We start from the raw sequence: 20,255 nt of genomic DNA, 5'->3' as shown, positions 1-20,255 counted from the left end.
TAATTTATTTTTTAAGATACAATTTTTTTAATTTGGCAAATATAACATTCTTGGAATGAAATGACAATTTCTCAAGATTCTAGTAGCTGTAAAAATTCTAGACCAGTCTCTTCATTTGAAAAGTGGGTAAACTAGTTTAGCTTGATGATCTAACAAAGTACAAATTAGTTTGAACTTCCCTTACAAAAGTAATAACTACCTCTATATTGTAGAATCCTAGAATTTTTTAAGGAGAACAGATTCCTACCCTAGCCACCATTCACACACATACAAAACCTCATTATATTTACTTATTTACTACAATGGGAAATTATTAAAAACAGCTTCAGATATTTCCTTGACCCTCTGTGGAGGCCAATTTAAATTCTTTGTTCACTAGGGGGCGCTACTCACGTGTAAAAAAAATCATAGACAAGGGATGAATGGAAGTGAGGAGGGGCAATTATACCTGCATCACCTTAGCCACACTCTACCTGGAAGCATAATATTTTTATTTATATTTATGAGCTGTCTAAACATATACCAAGAGACAGAACCATAGAAATTATCCACTCTGGGAGTTATTTCTATTCAGCTATAAGGAAGAATTAAATTTTGTCATTTGCAAGACAATGGGTGGAACTGGGGACCATAATTTTGAGCGAACTAAGCCAGACTTGGAAAAGTATCATGTTTTTTTTCCCTCAGATGTGAAAGCCAGAAGAGAAAAAAACAGAGGAATAAAGATATGCCATGAAAGTAGGGCAAAGACAGAGGATGGGGGAAAGGCAGGCCAGCACTAGGGGGTAAATTGATCACATTGTATTTTTATATGTGTACAAATATGCCACAATTAAACCCACCTGTACTTGTTTTGATGATTGAACCCAGCAGCATTCTAACTCCAAGCTACATCCCCAGTGCTATTTGTTTATTCATTCATTCATTCATTCATTGTGCTACTGGGGATTGAACCCTGAGACATTCTACCTTTTAGCTACACCCCCAGGCCGATTTTTTTATTCTTTTTTTTTTTTTTTCCTGCTACTGGGGATAGAACCCAAGGGCATTTTACGTCTGAGCTACACCCCCAGTCCTATTTTTTATTCTTGATTTTGAAACAGGCCTCACCGAGTTGCAAAGGCCTCACTAAGTAGCTGAGGATGACCGCAAACCCAGATCCTCCTGTCTCAACCTCCCAAGTTCTGGGATTACAAGATACGCCAACACACCCAGCTCAGTAGAAGAAATTACTATGTAAAATACTGAAGGAGCCACACAGCTACTCCTCAATGCATCCAGTAAATGCAAAGAGAGATATCTGAAAACCCTCCTATGACATGAATACCTGCACATGGCTCCTTTCACCAGTGGAGCCTGTGGAGACCTGCTGGAACAGGACTTCTAAAAGATAAATGTGTCTGAAAGACTGTGGTCTAGGGTCATTTTCCTGGGGACAGGCCAGGTCTCCAGAACCAAAGGAAGCGCATTGTTCCTCTTAAAACTGAAGGTATTGACTTGATGAAGTCAACAGTTGAAATAATGCTTTGTGCATATAGGAAATTATCAGTGTACAGAGAAGGGGAGAAAAATGGGGTGGATTCAGAGGGAAACACACCCAGTGCTGTGTGTGCATGTTCCCATCACTCTGGACCCCATTATGATGTATAGTTACAATATACCAATAAAAGTATATTTTTAAAAAAATTGAAAACAGTTATTTCCAAGGTGAAACTGAATTCTGTTTGTTTGAACAGGGAGATGTACTTATGTATTCAAAGCAAGGAACCGCACAGTGGACTGTTGGACACAAAAATCTGTATGCAGCTGTACTCTTGAGGATTTAAAGTAATGAAAAATTAAATAAAAATGGATTTGTCCTCTTGTAAAAAAAAAAAAGAATAAAACTCTATATGGATTTTTTTTTTTTTTTTGGTGGTACTGGGAGTAGAACCCAGAGGCTTTCTACCTCCGGGCTACACTCCCAGACCTATTTTATATTTTATTTGGAAACAGGGTCTCACTAAGTTGCTGAGAGCCTCACTAAGTAGCTGAAGCTGGCTTCGAACCTGCGCGATCCTCCTGTCTCAGCCTCCCAAGCGCAGGGATTACAAGCGTGCACCACCACGCCCGGCTGCATGGATATTTATGGCAGCTTTATTCATAACAATAAAAAACTAGAAGCAACCAAGACATCTTTCAGTAGGTGAATAAATATATTTTGGCATGTAATACAATGGAATATTACTCAGAAATTTTAAAAATGAGTTGTTGAGCCATGAAAAGACATGGATGGCACTTAAATGCATAAATTCATATTTCGAAGTGAATGAAACAATCAAAAAAGGCCACATACTGTATCATTCTAATTATTTGACATTTCTGAACAGGCAAAACTATGAAGACAGTAAAATGATCTGTGGTTCCGGATCTCAGGGGGAAAGAAGGGGGTTGAAGATGTGAAATAGTGATGATTTTTTTTAGAGTAGTGAAATTATTTTGTATAATACTGTAATGGTGAATAAATGACACTTGTATGTTTCTCACAACCCAAAGAACCTCACAGCAAAGAGTAAATAACATAAGCAAATTAAAAAAAATCACTTAGGAAGTTCGAGGATCCCAAGCTGGAATACAGACTGTCACAAAAGAATGTAATTATCTTTCAAAATGTATAGCACCTCACTGGTGAACATTCAGATAAAAGTTGACCTATATGCATTTGAAAACAAGTCATCTGCATGACAAAGGCCAAATGAATGGCGTATAAGCAATGTAGTGTAGTCCGTAGACTTCTCACAGTAGACTGAGGCAACAATTCTGACACTGCTGTGTGCACACACCGAAATTGAACAGTTAAGTAAATGGATGGCAAATGGTAGAAGCCAGATCTTTTAGCATTAAAGGGTAACTCTATAGGTAAGAAAAAGAAAGAGACTAGAATAGTCCATGTGGCAATGTATTAGAGTTGGACACACCAGTATGAACCATTTTTAGCCTGTTATAGACATTATAAATATATGTATCTACGCAGATCAGTATTCTCACATTATTGTCTTGTTCTATGAGGGAGAGGACTTAGAATCCATGACACTAGCAACAAGCACACATGGCACCCGGATTCTGATTTCTAGTACCATTTTCCAGTCGACCAAAGAGACTTGGAAAACAATAACTGGTTCTACAACTGGGACAGAAAACATATATGATGCACCTGCAGCCTCTTATTACATCAGAAAGTAAGGAAGTGTTTGCAGCTGAAAGAGTTTCCAATGCCTAAAGCAGAAACATTTTGAGCAACAGATAAGATAAACAGTATTGGATTATAACCCAAGTGTAAAATGTAACAACTGTGAGCCCATATTGAATTAAATGAATAAAGAAATCTTCATTGCAGAAAAATCCCAAGTAATTTATGAAGCTGTTTTACCTTTAAGGATCGTAACATTTCTTCTGTGCGAGCTATCCATAGTAACTTCTTTCCAAAAAGTATGAAATTGAAAGACAGAATAACTTTATAATGGATAAAGCTCAGAAACATTACCTCAACCAGGTGATTAAGATCAACGTCAACAGTGATAAGAAATGTTTGTAATCAGCCAGGCGTGCACACTTTTAATCCCAGTGCTTGGAGGCTGAGACAGGAGAATCTCAGGTTCAAGGCAAATCTCAGCAAATAGTGAGAACCTCATTAACCTAAGGAAGACCCTGTTTTAAAATAAAACAGGGTGGGGGTGTAGTGTGGAGGTGGAATGTCCTGGATTCAATCCCCAGGGCCACAAAGAAAAAAAAAAAATGTTAGTAATCTGTACTTTTGCTCTGATGCGAAGAAAATCACAGTGTACATAATCTTTCTCCCCCAAACTCTAATCATGAAAAATATCAGAAAAATCCTAGCAGTAATAAAAATATTTAACTTAACGAGTACTCCTCAAAACTCTCAAGGTCATCAAAAACAAGGAAAGTCTGAGAAACTGTCATGGCAAGAGGAGCCTAAAGAGACATGAAAACTAGAAGTATATGGTATCCTGGATGGGATCTTAAACTATTAGGTGAAAACCTAGGAAGTCTGAATAAAATATAGACTCGATATTGATTCAGTAATTGTGACAAAAGTGCCATTCTAATGTGCGTTACTAATAAGATAAACAAAATGTGGAGTATATGGGAACTCTGGATTGTCTTTGCAAATTTTATTTAAATCTCAAACTATTCTAAAGGATGAAGATTTTTTAAAATCATAAATAATAAAACCTGAAAAACATAACTGTTTATACTAATTTCTTTTTGGGTTTTGTTGTTGTTTTGTGGTGCTGGGGATGGAGCCCAGGGGTGTTGTACCTTTGTGCTACACCCCCAGCCCTATTTTATTGTCTAATTTAAAAATGGTCTCACTAAGTTGCTGAGGCTGTCCTTGAACCTGGGATCCTCCTGTCTCAGTCTCCCAAGTACTGGTATTACATGCCCAGCTTGCACTAATTTCTATTCTAGGAATTTATTCTGAAGGAATAACTATTGTGTAGTCTTAAAGTCGTCTTGATGATATTGCCTAGAGTATTAGCATATTGTGATGTTTAAATGAAGTTAGCCAGGTGGCCATGGTGGTACACACTTGTAATTCAGTACTTGGGAAGCTGAGACAGGAGGATCACTAAGTCAAGGCCAGCCTCAGCAACTTAAGGAGACTCTGTTTCAAAATAAAAGTTAAAAAGGGCTGGGAACTTAGGAGATAGAAAGCTCCTGAGTTCAATTTCCAGTACCACAAAAATAAATAAATAAATAAATAAATAAATAAATAAATAAATAAATAAAGTCAGCCATATAAAGCAGTGCATGTGATCAAAATGTCAGTGGCTATTATTCTGTAATTATCAAAGCTGACTGTGAATCTGACAAAATCCTCAAAGATTGTACAATTAAGCAAAAAGATGAGTATAATAAAATGTAATAATGGATGATAAGTGGTTGTCCGTTTACTTTGGAACAGTAGTTGACTTCACTGCCTTAGTCTCTGGCACTCAATAAATGTAGTGATAATGATGATATTAACCTCGATAACACTGATAACAAAATGAAGACAGAGGTATGATGAGGTGAAACAAAAAAGTCTCCTTTTGACAGAGGGTGTCCATGGCATGTCCATAGAAAGGGAAGAGCCAAAAAGTATGTCATGAATTAATCTTTTTATTTTATCTTTCTGTACCAGGGATGGAACCGAGGGGTATTCTACCTCCGAGCTACACTCCAAGCCGTATTTTTTATTCTTTTATTTTGAAACAAGGTCTTACTAAGTTGCAGAAGGCCTCATTAAGTAGCTGAGTCTGTCCATGAACCGCAATCCTCCTGTCTCAGCCTCCATGTACTGGGATTACAAGTGTATGCCACCATGTCCAGCTTTCATGAATTAATCTTAATTAATTTATTCATTCAACAAACATTCATTGAGTTTCTGTGTGTGTGTGTCAGACACTGTCCTTGAAGATGTTCATAGTGTAGGGGGCAAGATAGAGCAATAATGCCGTAAACTCAACATAATGAAGTAAGTGCAGAGAGTATTAAAATCTCGGCTGTCGGTCCTCAGAGTTAATCTAGTCAAGGTGCGGAAGAAGAAATCTTAGAAATCTTTCCAAAAAGATGATCTCTGTGAACCAGTGGAGGATGGATCAACATTTCACACGGTGGAGACATTAAGAGCAAATGGTTGAGGTGAGAAATAGCCCGATATGTGTCCAGTGTAAGAGGCAGTTGAATGCTGGCTAAGGGTCAAGTTCAAGACTGAGCACCAGATGGCAGAATTCAAGGATAAAGGCCTTAGGACATCATGTTAAGGAGTTTGGACATTTCCTATATGCAATCAGTATAAAGGAGCAACCGGATTAGATGATTTTCTCAATTTGATGTTTGAAAATTGATTTTGAGGGGTCAACACTCTTCACAGAAAAACTAGGAAGCTCTTTTACTACCACAAGAAAGAGGTGATGAGTTTCTGAACAGTGTCAACAGAGGTTGTGACGGAGAACAGACAGATTTGAAAAGTATGTAAGAGGGAGAATTTTTTCCCCCCTCGGTGCTGGGATTGAACCTAGGGGTATTTTACCTCCGAGCTATATACTCCAGCTTGATATATTAGTCTTTATTTTCAAACAGGGTCTCACTAAGTTGTGGAGGGCCTCACTAAGTAGCTGTGGCTGGCCATGAACCTGTGATCCTCCTGTCTCAGCCTCCCAAGTACTGGGATTACTAGAGTGAGCCACCATGCCTGACTGTAAGAGGTAGAATTTGAAGAACTGGTGGACTCAACCGGTAACTCAAACATCTGTGTTCAAAATGTCACCCTTTCTCTAGCTGTCACAGATATACTGACAAATATTTAACTAGGTCCTAAAAGGGCCAGAGGCCTTATTTGCAGTATTTTCCAATTTCTATGATGTAAATACTCCCTCCAGGACTGATTAAGCCTAGTGTGACATTTCATCCCTGAATGAAGAACTGGGAGGAGATACTCATAACCTGCATGTGCTAGAGAGAGGCTATTTCAGTACCTCCTTTCTGGTCCCAGTATTGCTTCTCTCCACCACAGCAATCAGATCAAGCCAATCCCATAATGAAATGCTGCAAATGGCTTCCCAACATTTTTAGGATAAGACCTGCCATCACCAGCCAGACTGAGCATATATTGGCTCTTTCCTGTTCACATCATCTGTCTCCCAAGGCTGTTCTTCAAATACACTGAGCTTGTGCCTCCTCTGAGCCTTCAGTTCTCAAACAAGCTTGTTAGAAGTGAACTCTTGCTGGGCGTGGTGGCGCATGCTTGTAATCCCAGCATTTAGGAGGCTGAGACAGGAAGATCTGGGATCACAGACTGCTTCGGCTACTTAATGAGGCCCTTTGCAACTCAGTGAGACCCTGTTTCAAAAAAAAAAAAAATGGCTGGGGGGGTATAGCTCGGAGGTAGAATGGCCCTGGGTTCCATCTCCAGTACTTGGAAAAAAAATTAACTCTTAAGCTGGGCATGGTGGTGCGCACTTATTTTTTGTTTGTTTGTGTTTTGTGGGTCTGGGGCTTGAACCCAGAGGCATTTGACCTCCGAGTTACACCACCTGCCCAATTTTTTATTCTCTATTTTGAAACAGGATCTCACTGAGTTGGGAAGGGCCTCACTAAGTAGCTGAGGCTGTCCACAACCCGCGATCCTCTGGTCTCAGCCTCCCGAAACCTGGAATCAGAAGCGTGCATCACCACGCCCGGCTAGTGGTGCACGCTTGTAATCTCAGTATTTGGGAGGCTGAAGCAGGAGGATCACAGGTATGAGACCAGCCTCAGCAAATTAGCGGGACTCTCAGCTACCTAGTAAGACCCTGTTTCAAAATATAAAGTAAAAAATGACTTGGGATATAGTTCAAAGATAGGATGCTCTGAGGCTCAATCTCCAGTACAAAAAAAAAAAAAAAAAAGGAGGGTGGGGGGACTAGGGAACTCTTGGCCAGGCTGGTGACATACACTTCTAATCCCAGTACTTGGAATACTGAAGGATTGTAGGTTTGAAGCCAGCCTGAGCAATTTAGGGAGACCCTCAGGAACTTAGCAAAACCCTATCTCAAAATAAAATAGTAAAAGTAAAATAGGTCTGGAGGTATAGCTTGAAGAGAGAATGTCCCTGGGTTCAGCCTCTAGTACATCTCCACACACTCCCCCCCAAAAAGTGAACTCTTAACTGTCCTCACTCAGTTTATTTCCTCCACAGTACTTATTATTAGCTAAAATGACCTTATTTGATTGAATATCAAAGCGTATTGCTTTGTCTCTACTGAGATAAAAGCTCCTTGTGTCTTCTGTGCCTGGCACACGCAGTCTGAGACATTGTTGGGGCTCATCAGATATTTAAAGGATGAAGGAATAAATCATACTTGTGTGTTTTCACTTGGATGATGGGTGGATAGAAATAGAACCAACTGAAGCACAGAATGGAACGAGTTAATCTGACAACTGAGTTTAGAACTTGCAAAGATTTAGATTACATAGGAGCATACAGGCAAAGAGTCTTATCATACTAGACGTGTGTTCATATTAACTTCAGATACTTTATAGTATATAGTAGACTTTTACCTCTTAGTAAGAAATAATATTTTAATTGATAATTTCATGATAGCTAAATAAAAAATTTGGGCCAGGGAACAGATGAAATAAAGCTGATTATCACTGTTAGAGTTGAGGTTTTTCTTTATTAAAGCTAAATCTCCAGCCCTTTTTTTTTTTGCGGGTTTGGGAATGGAACCCAGGGGCATTTGACCTTCGAGATACATCCCCTGCCCTATTTTTTTTTTATTATTATTCTTTATTTTGAAACCAGGTCTCATTGAGTTGCAGAGGGCCTCACTAAGTAGCTGAGGCTGTCCGTGAACTGCGATCCTCTGGTCTCAGCCTCCCGAATGCTGGGATTAAAAGCGTGCGCCACCACACCCGGCTCCCAGCCTATTTTTATATTTTACTTTGAAATGGGAAATGTGGTCTCACTAAGTTGTCTAGGGCCTTGCTAAACTGCTGAGGCTGACCTTGAACCCGAAATCCTTCTGTCTCAGCCTCCCAAGTACTGAGATTACAGGTAGGCAGTACCATGCCTGTCATAACTGAGATTTTTCTAGGTTACTTAGATACAGAATTGGAATTTTTTATTTTCCACTGTAAAGTTAGTAAGTAAACTTAATTTTTAACAGAAAGATTATGTCATTAATCATTTTGAAGCCTATGTATTTGAAAAAATACTCAATCTATTTTAACCATTATGAAAACTTGTGACTGTCCAGGGTACATTGAATTTACAAAAATTAGACAATAAAATTCCAATGAGAGACTTTGAAATATTCTATATTATTGCTATCTCTATTAGAATATTCAAGGAAACTAAATGGAAGAAAAATATGTCCTAGCTGGCATAGTGGTGCATGCCTGTAATCCCAGTACTTGGGAGGCTGAAACAGGAGGATCTCAGGTTCACAACCAGCCTCAACTACTTAGTGTGTTCCTCCAAAACTTAGTGAGACCTGGTTTCAAAATAAAGAATAAAAATAGGGCTGAGGGAGTAGCTTAAAGGTAGAGTGTCCCAGAGTTCAATCCCCAGTTTCACAAAAAGAAATAAAAAGAAAAGAAAAAAATGTCTTTTAGCTTATTAAAGAGATCTAATTGTAATTTTTCACTATCAATACCTAGGGCTTGGTATCAACCAGGCATGGTGGTAAACACTTATAATCCCAATACTTGGGAGATGGAGACAGGAGGATCATAGGTTTGTGGGCAGCCTCAGTTACTTAGTGGGCCCTCTGCAATTTTGTGAGACCCTGTTTCAAAATAAAAGAATAAAATAGATCTGGAGGTATAGTTTGGAGTTAGAATGCCCCTGGGCTCCATCCCCAGTACCACCAAAAGAATTTTAAAAAGGTATGGTCTCTTTTTTACCTGCATCTATAATCCGTACTGGTTACTCCTACTCTACCTCCATCACTACCTTTCTATTTCCAACTAAACCATTTTTTGTTTTTTGTTTGTTTGTTTGTTTGTTGGTACTAGAGATGGAACCCAGGAACATTCTACCTCTGAGCTATACCTCCATCCCTGCTTTTTATTCTTTATTTTGAAACAAGGTCTAAGTTGCAGAGGGCCTAACTAAAATAGCTAAGGCCAACCATGAACCCAAGATCTTCCTGTCTCAGTCTCACAAGTACTGGGATTACAACCTGCACCATCATGCCTGGCACCCACCATTTTTTTTCTTGAGAATTAATCAAGAATGATTTTTCTACCACATTGCTGCCTTCCACAACCACAATTTTTTCTTTGATATCAATTTCATATCTAGGGCCAATAAGTACGTTTTGGAGAAAAAAAACACCTATTTATACATTAGAAAGTGTTGTCCTGATCAGAGCACACATAGAATGTCAATGGTTTGACAGTAAAATAGCACCTAACTAGCCAGGCATGGTGGTGCATGCTTGTGATACAGGAAATATTGCTCAATCACAGTACTTGGGAGGCCAAGACAGGACAATGGCACAGGTTCAAAGCCAGCCTCAGATACTTAGTGAGGCTCTCAGCAACTTAGTGAGACCCTGTTCCAAATAAAATATAAAAAATAAGTCTGGGAGTATAGCCCAGAGGTAGAAAGCCCCTAGATTCCATTCCTAGTACCACACAAAAAAAAAGAAAAAAAGAAAAATAATAGTGCCTACCTGATCATGAAATATTTTACCAATGGAGCCAAAGTTGGAAATGAAAGAAACATTTGCCATCATTACCTACTGAGAAGGTCATTTGGTTGAAAGACAAAGTCAAGCCTGTAAGTAATGAGATCATGCTCACAAATTTTTATTGCCAAAGATAAATGTGATTGAGCAATATTTCCTGTATTATAAGTAAGAGTTTGGTCCAGAGTAATTAAAACATTTTTAACTAAGAGATGACATGTGAATTAATGTTGTGTAAATAGTGCAATAATTGATTTCTTTATGAATTTTGGTGATTTGCATCTATTCTTTCTTTACCTAGATTTAATATGGGTAAGCCCAAAGGAAAGTGTTATGGTTTGGGTCTTAAATGTCCCCCAAACACTCATGTGCTGAGGGCTCAGTTCCTAACTGATGGTGGTAGAAACTGTAGGGGGTGGGCCCTATTAGGAGGAAGCAGGTTATTGGGGGCATGCCTTTGAGGAGATACTGGGACCCTGGCCCCTTCCTCCACCACACATTCCATGCCATGACAGTCTCTGCCTCATCCCAGGGCAGGCCCAAAGCCAAAGCAATGGGGCCAAGCAACCATGGACTGAAAGCTCTCAAATTGGGAGCCCAAACTCTCTTTCTTATACGTTGACTTTCTCAAGTTTTTTGTCACAGTGATGAAAAGCTGACCAACGCAGAAGGCAACATATTTTGAGCACATTGTATTAGGTCCAAGCTAGTGGCTACTTCTGTTACTCATAGGATTTTCTTTAGAATTTTATGTACAACAGATCATAGATTTTAATAAAAAAGAAGTAGGGAGGTTGTATGTTACAAGTAAAATCACGAAAGGCCTCAGTTCTATTTTTATCTCTAGACCTAAAGTATGTAGGCATGAAGTCACCAGTCTCAATCTCATCTGATAAATAAAGATAATGTATTCCCTATCTGCTTCACATGGTGGTTGTGTGGTGAAATGAGATAATGAATATTAAAGTTTACTTAAGGCATAGTATTTTTACCACTGAAATATTTCACCACCAATAAATCTTTAAAAGATATTATGATATCTCTTCACTAATAATTCAATTAAATGACCATATATAATGCTCTAATATTTGCTTTGTATGTACAAAAAAAAATAACCATGATGACTATGCCTTTTCATGGAGAAAAGTTATAGTCATCTAGGTATTCTATAGTACAGTCTTGTTTTGAGAAAACTTTCCCCAATGCCAAAATAAGTATGGGCCTTCCAGATCATTACGGTTTGCCAATGTCAGTGCTTTAAGAGCTGACCTCGCCTCGCATCTCCTTCTTTCCCCGCTGCTCTTGCTGCATGAAACTTCACCGTCCAGCTCGCCTCTCTCCATCCAGCATAGTCCCAAGAGGCCTAACCCAAATTTCTTCCTGGTCTGATGTCCTCCTAGAAAGTCTTGACTAGTCTTGGGGCTGCTCTCATACCAAGGCAGCCTCTTCCCTTGGCTCTGATTTACACAAATGGACCCACAAATAAATTAAAAAACACAATAGTATCTCTATTACTTAATATCTGGTACTCAATGCTACACCAGAGTGTGGCCTTAAATACTTACATATACATTTTCATGGTTAACTCCAATGGGGCCCCAAAGAAATACTTTTCCAAACCTCGAGTCCTATATCCTTCAAAACAAAAAGTGCCTGCATCCACGTAGGCTTATGAATGGTGCCACTACCAACACTGGAGAGAAACACTGCCTCAGAGCATTAGAGCAGTACAAGTGCCTACGTAAGAGAAAGAAAAGTTGATTAAAGTTTCAGGTTCTTCCTCTTACTGTCATTCCCAGTAGTATAGAACACCCATTTTGCTGTTTTTCTTTTTTGTTTTTTGCGGTACTAGAGATGGAACCCAGGGACATTCTACCTTCAAGCTACACCCCCAGCCCTATTTTTATTTTATTCTTTATTTTGAAACAGGGTCTCACTGAGTTTCAAAGGGCCTCACTAAGTGGCTGGGGTGGTCCATGATTCCGGATCTTCCTGTCTCAGCCTCCCAAATGCTGGGATTACAAGCGTGTGCCACCATGCCCGGCTTGTTGTTTTTCTTTATGTGTTAATTCATGAGTCTAAAGGTCCTCACCAGTTACTGTAATATTCACAACCATTACACATGTCAGCTGAGGAGCCCTGACCATATTTAAACAATTCACATTGCTGTTCAATATGGTAGCCGTGGCCACATATACTGGGCACCTGAAATGTAACTAGTCCAAATGAGAGGTACTGTAAGTACAAAACACACTTTTGTATATTTTCTATAATGAAGGTTTGGCATGAAAAAAAAAGTAAGACTTTAATTGTTTTTATTTTGGTAACATATTGAAATAATATCTCATTATGTTGGAATAAATAAAACATATTAAAATAAAATTTAACTTTGGAAATGTTTACGTTTTAATTCTTCTAATATGAATAAACTTTTGGTATAAAAATTTTTAAAGTTATGTGTGTGGCTTGCATTATAGTTTTATTAGGAAATACTGATATAAACATAACATATATAAGATACCAGCCAGGGCATGATGGCACATGCTTGTAATCCCGGTACTTGGGAGGCTGAGACAGTAAGATGACAGTTTTGAAGCCAGCCTTGGCAACTTAGCGAGGCCCTTCACAACTTAGTGAGACCTTGTTTCCAAATAAAAAAATAAAAAATTGAGCTGGAGGTAGAACGCCTCTAGGTTTAATCCCCAGTACCAAAATAAAAAAAAAAAAGATACTGATTTTTATATTACTTGCTAATGGGCATTCAGTACTAGAATTACAATTTTGATTTTATGAAACACCCAAATATTTAATTTTTCCAAAGTGAATTTAGGTAATCTGGTTATAATCTTTCTTATAAAACTAATGTTTAATTTTAGCTTTTAACTTAATAGATTTTTTGAATATTTTAAAAGAAAAAAATCACTTTTTGGAAAAATATCTTTTTGCTAAAACATTCAGATTGTGTGTCCTTTGTATACAATTACAATTAATTTCTGATTTGTTAACTCATTGCTGTCAAAAATCTTAATTACAGCAATATAACAAATTTTTAATGAAAGTAAGAACAATAAATGTATGTAATAAATCAATATATAAATAACTTATGAGTTTTGTCCTTTTCATTTTTATGCAAACATTACATAAACATTTTAATGGCTCATTAACAAAAAGCCCTACAGCATAAATAATACATTCAAATGTTTTTATATTTTGCCAAATATCAGTAACATAAAACTATGTTGAACATGTATTTCAATTTTGCTTTTATGGATACATCATTATTGTAGTAAGAGAATGTATTTTTTATTTTATTTTACTGCTTGTTAGTCTGACATTTTAATATTTAAACAAGTGGTATGTGTTCCTCTATTTGTAATTTCGCCTTGGAGCAAGAGGACTCAAGTTAACCAGAAAATTATAAGTTAAATAGGATAGTCTTTGTGGAATTGCATGGCTTCTGGGGATTCTTCAGAGCTGACAATGTTTGTTTGGCTTCTCAAAGTCTGTAGGAACCAAAATAGTCTCTAGCCTATGCCATCTGCATATTTACTTTGAGGTCTGGGTGGAAAAGGATGAATCTAGGAAATAGGTGGGGAAAAGAAGGAGCCTTACAATATCTGCTTCTGTGTTTCCTTACTTCTGTCCTTTCCTTTCCCAGGGTAAATTACAAAGTTGAATTGAAAATTGCTGAGAAAGGCTTAAAGCAGGTGCAAAGCTCCTGCGGATGTGAATTATAGCAGCTGTGGTGCCAACTCTTGGCAGAAACTGGGTCAAAGGGTGGAGTAGGTAGACGTGATCCTCTTCAAAACTTATATCTGCCAACTAAAGTATGATTAAGAAGTAAGTCTCTCGGAAAATTGTGAGCTGAGTTGTTTATTAGATTAATTTCCATGTTATTTTTATAGTATCTGAACTACCATAAAATGTATCAATCCAATAAGAATAAGTACCGTGAATTATACCTTTCTAGGGACAAGCTTTTTCATCTCTGGAAATTAATGGCTATATTCAGTGAAAGAGTCTGTAGATGTGTTGCTGATCTTTCTGTCAGAAATAAAATGGTCTGGGAAGCAGAAGTGCAGAGAGCTACATGCCCATTTTTGGTTTCCCCAGTCATATAACCCAGGGCAAGACACTATTCTGGAGTAAGTTTTCAATCACCTACCTGCAAAAAGATCAGAGAAAAAACTGTGCTGCCTCTCTCAAGATCAGGTATGAAGATCAAATGATAACATTTAAATGAAACACTTTAAATGTTGTAAAGTGGTTCACATATATAAAAGACTGTCAAGTTTGTTTCACACTGATATTTCCATCAGGAAGTTAGAACTGATTGCTATTATTGCTATCACTTTATAGTGATGTGGGGTTATTGAATGCAATGTGTGTGTGTGTGTGTGTGTTACTGGGGATTGAGCCCAGGGGCATTCTACCTCTGAGCTACACCCTCAGCCCTATTTTTTATTCTTTATTTTGAAACAGGATCTCACTAAGTTGTGGAGGGCCTCACTAAGCGGCTGAGGCTCACCATGAACATGCAGTCCTCCTGTCTCAGCCTCCCAAGTACCAGGATTATAAGCGTGTGCCACCATGCTTGGCTACTGGATGCAGTTGTATAGTAAGATATATTTCTTTCTCAAATGACTGCAATTCAGATGTCTAACTCACCAAAATCAAATATCAAAAAAATTAAGTTAATATTCCAGAGAAACTTACCCTTTTTAAAACCTTATCAGTTTCACTAAGGATGCTGTTTTCCTTTTGAATTTCTATTACTCTTTCCTTCTCTTTTAAGTTTTTAAAATAGGATGGCTTGTTTCTATTAGAGGATATGTTGTCAAAATCAGTGTTACCATTTTACCAGTCCTTGCTTTTCTTCTGTCCATCCCCATCCTGCACTCATCTACAGTGTTGATGGGGAAGGAGCCTCTTAGCTTTTATCATCTTGACTGTTTTCAGAGGAGAGGGACCTATATAGCCACTTCTTCACCCTAGAGGTATTGGTGGATTCTGACAGGACCAGTCAGGCTGCTAGGCACTCCCTAAGCGCCCTTGCCCTATCAGATAAGGTAGGGAGTGAGCCTCTGACTGCTGCCTCAGCCACCATCCTGGGTACCCATGGCGCAAGTGGGACTCTAATCAGATCTATGTTATGCAAGAGGCTGTGTGTGAATGACTTCTCTCCTCTGCCTTAGAGGAATGCCTTGCTGCATCTATATGCCCAGGGTGAGATGAATCCTTATGAAGGTTGGCAAATAAAACAGCAACAACAATAACAAAAAAAAAAAAAACCCAAGGTGAAAACATTAGGACATTTATCACTAAAAGACATACATTTCACATGTAAAGAGGAAACTACAGGCCCCAAAATATTAGACTGAAATAATGTACTTCTTATAGCTGAAGTAAACATTAGGGCCTTTATGTATTCAAATGGCAAACAAAGTCAGGCTGCTCACAGAAGACACAGAAAAAGATGAAATTCTTTCTGGGGGCTCACAGAAGGCCACATCTTCAGCACAGAATATCAGCATTGCTGCTGATTCCAGGGCACTGGATGTGGGCAAAAGCAGCAGCACCCCAGAAATGTCCCGGCACACCAGTGGAAACCAGCGTGAAGCCGGGCGAGTAGCCCCAGTACTCAGGAGGCTGAGACAGGAGGATAGCAGGTTCGAGACCAGCCTCAGCAACTTAGCAAGCCCTTGTTTCAAAATTAAAATTGGATTGGACTAGAGGTATAGCTCAGAGGTAGAATGCCTCTGAGTTCAATCCCCAGTGCAAAAGAAAGAAGGAATGAAAGAAAGAAGAAAGAAAACAAGCAAGCAAGCAGCGTGAACAAATGATTGATGAGTGGGCCCCCAAGTCTTAGTGATACACAAATGCAGGGTATATAGCCTAGGGTGAGTGGAGCCCCAATTGCTACTGACTTTTCCAGCAGCCTATAGGAATGGGTCATGGAGTTGGATTTTAAGTGATTTATAGTTTATAAACAATTATGATAGCTCTTGTGCTTTAGAATTTGTTAACTGAGAGGCTGCAGTTTGTTTTGAGATAGGTTCTCCCTGGGTGGCCCAGGCTGGTTCTGAACTCCTAGACTCCGGTAATCCTTCTGCCTCAGCCTCCTGATTAGGTGGGGGACTCAGGTGTGTACTACAACACCTGGCCAAGTCTGCTATTTCTATATTATAGATTTTATAACACGAATTCACAAACAGAACACGGGATTAGAGAGAATTCATTATTAGTTCTTAGCTTCAACAGAGGTTATTGTTGTGCTAATGATCTTAGAACAGTTGACTCACAAATATTTAACAGCAGTCTTGGCTTCCTTTCCTTGTCCTTCAATTGTAAAAAAAAAAGAGTAATGAGTTGGTCGTGGTGGTGCACACCTGTAATCCCAGCACTTGGAAGGCTAGACTGGAGGATTGTAGGCTCAAGGCCAGTGTACAGCACCTTAGTGAGATCATGTTTCAAAATAAACACACACGCCGGGCGTGGTGGCTCATGCTTGTAATCCCCGCGCTTGGGAGGCGGAGACAGGAGGATCGCGCAGGTTCGAAGCCAGCCTCGCTGGCTTAAGAGACCCTGTTTCAAAAATATAAAATAGGTCTGGGAGTGTAGCCCGGAGGTAGAAGGGCTTCCAGGAACCCCAGTACCACCAAAAAAATAAATAAATAAATAAAAAATAAACACACACACTAAAAAAGGACTAAGGGTGTAGATCAGAGGTCGAATGTACCTGGGTTCAATCTACAGTAACAATCAATCAATCAATAAATAAACAGTAATGAATGAAATACATAAGTAGATATTTGGGTTTTTTTTTTTTTTTTTTTTTTTTGTTGGTACTGAGTTTCCTGAAAACCCTTCTCCCTCCGGGCTACACTCCCAGACACCTATTTTTTTATATTGTTTTAAATTTGGAAACAGGGTCTCTTAAACCAGCGAGGCTGGCTTCGAACCTGCGCGATCCTCCTGTCTCTGCTTCCCAAGTGCAGGGATTACAAGCATGCCCACGCCTGGCTAGATATTTGTTTTGAAAAAGCACCACAATTTTTTTTGTGTGTGATACTGGGTGTGGGACCCAGGGGCTTTTCTACCTCTGGGTTACACCCTTAGACCTATTTTATGCTTTATTTGGAAACAGGGTCTCACTAAGTTGCTGAGAGCCTCACTAAGTAGCTGAAGCTGGCTTCGAACCTGTGGGATCCTCCTGTCTCAACCTCCCAATTTCGGGGATTACAAGCATGCTCCACCACGCCCAGCAAAGCACCACAATGTTACCACCCAAGTGTAGCAACTGTTTTAATGATATATCTACCCTTTCAGTCTATAGCCTTATATATTATCAAGGAGCCTGTGTTCCCAGTTTTGAGGAATGTCTGGAGGAATTTCAGCAGAAGTGTAGGGAATGTGAATTCCTTGCTGCTTTTGGCAGAGTATCCTGTGGGTGACTGACTTCTAGTTTCCCTTTGTTGCCCTTTAAGTTGTTTTTACTGCCACCTCATGGCCTCTGTCGCTGCTGGCTGTCTTTATTGCCAAGGATGTGAGGTGACTTTATGTGATTCGAAGCTTGTCCCGGGTGAATGCATGTGAGCAGATTCCTGTGCATCAGGATAGCACAGTTTCAGCATGAATCTGGGTTGAAGATTCTGCAGGTTGAGGCCTGTCTGAGGATGTCTGGGGAATTGGTGAAGCCAGCCTGTTTTTCTGGAACTTTAAGAGTTATATGGGAAAGAGCTTGAGCTCTGTCTCCTGCGTGGGTTACTAGGCATTTTGGGTAAATTGTGTGCCACTCAGACAGAAGTCTAATTGAAGGGCAGCTGTAGAATCTCCTAGGAGAGAATCCAGCCTAAGGATGGAAGATGTTTCACAAGCTCCTCCACAACACACCCAAAGTCGTTGAGAAGAAAACAACATCTAAGTAAAGCTTTGTGAGTGCCGCCCACCTCTGTTCCCAGCCAGGTCCCATAGATTCATGTCTGGATTCTAGAGAGAATTAGGGCAGCAAGTAAAAACTGAAAGAGCACTCACTGAGCTCTCTAGAAAACATCAAGGCACCTGTTCCCACACACAGCATCATTTCCAACCCTCAGATTTAAAGTTACAAAGGAAAGAGAAGTGACAAGAGAAAATCTGAGACTAGTTCAATTTTTAAAAACGTGTAGACTTTTTTTGTGCATTGGAATTATACACCATAGTGAGGTTCAAAGTGATATAAACATACATGCACACATTGCTTATGTCTTTCCATCCACATCCTACCCTGCTCCCCCTCCTCCCTCTCTGTGCATGTTAGTAAGATTGGTAGTGATACCTTCATATAGGGACATAACATTTGAACTGTTTCCTTCCTCCATCCTCCTTTCCCCTCCTTCTCCCTCCCCTCAGTCTCCTTCCACAATTCTACTGGTCTCTCTCTCCTCATTTATCTAAAGTCCCTTTTGTTTCCTATTTTCTCAATACCTTCCACAGAGGAGAGAAAACATACAACCTTTGATTTTCTGCTGTTCTCACTTAACATAAGATTCCCTAGTTCCATCTATTTTCCTGCAAGTGATATAATAATTTTTTCTTCTTTATGGCTGAACACGACTCTGTTGTGTGTCTATGCGACATTTTCTTTATCCATTAATCTGTTGATGGACACCTAGGTTGGTTCCATATTTGGCTATTGTGAATTGTGCTGTAATAAACACGGGTATGCATGTATCACTCTAGTATTCTGACCTTAATTACTTTGTAAAGATACAAAATAATGGTATACCTGGGTCATATGGTGAGTCCATTCCTAGAGACCAGTTCAGTTTAATAAAGCATAATTGAACAAGAAAAACATTCTAGAATAGGACAATATTCTAGACCAAAGATTGTGAAAATGCTCTCCCCCACCCCATGTGTGACTGCTATTTATAGCCAAATAGAGAAAAAGACAAGACAAAGAGAAATTACTTGATTGGCTGCAGTCACGTTTCCCCCGTGGACATGCGTGATCTGATCAGTAGGCAACCTGTGATTGGCTGGAGTTCAGTGGGCTGAGACTCAGTTTCTTGGTTTGTTTTCTCAGCACATTAGGCTCTAGATCACAAAGTATGAAGATTGCTTTAGGCCAAACTTATCACCCAAGCACTGATACAAATTTAAGCCAAACTTATTTCAGTTTAACAGAGATGAACCCAAATTAGCCATGGATCACCAAACTGTTGCCATAAACTTTTAAGATATGCACAGAGTGTGGTAAAGTTCTCTGTGGTCAATGAAGTGAGGACAGGTTTGGGAGGGACAGGGCCTAGAACAGTGGTGATCCTTGGAGGACAATGTGGGCCCATAGGCAGTGAGAGCATTAGGAAGGCTACCTTTCTTCCTGATGGCAAGTAAGAAATCCAGGGATTCTCACAAAAGCATCTCAAAGGCTGAGGACCAGGATTTTGCAAATAGGGAAAATATGCCCTGAAATCTGGGTAGTCTTCATGTGACCCTGAGTGCTTCCTTAGGCTGGTGAGACACGGGATACTTGTATTTCATAATGCTTACTTGATTTCAGAGCCACCCATTTTATGGTATTTTGTTATCACAGCCTGAATGGACTAAGATAAATATATTTTACACACACACACACACACACACACACACACACACACACACACGTTACTTTGAAGTCTACTTTGATATTAACATAACCATTCCAGTTTATTTTTAATAGAACAAGGATGGAGAGCTAACATTATCTAATTTTTATAAAGCTATTGTATTCAAACAGGATAATGTCATAAAGATACAATAAAAGATAGCCAGGCGATAGCCAAGTGTGGTGGCACATGCTTATAATCCTAGTACTTGGGAGACTGAGACAGGAGGTTCTCAGGTTCATGGCCAGCCTCAGCTACTTAGTGAGGCCCTCTACAACTCTACAATTTATTGAGACCCAGTTTCAAAATAAAGAACAAAAATATAGTGCACCAATAAAATAAATTAAAAAAATATATATAGGGCTGGGAATATAGGTTGGAGGTAGAATGACCCTGGGTTCAGTCC

The sequence above is a fragment of the Muscardinus avellanarius genome (genome assembly GCF_963383645.1).
Source record: "Muscardinus avellanarius genome assembly, chromosome: 8".
Lineage (NCBI taxonomy): Eukaryota > Metazoa > Chordata > Mammalia > Rodentia > Gliridae > Muscardinus > Muscardinus avellanarius.
Note: the sequence above shows the minus strand (reverse complement) of the source record.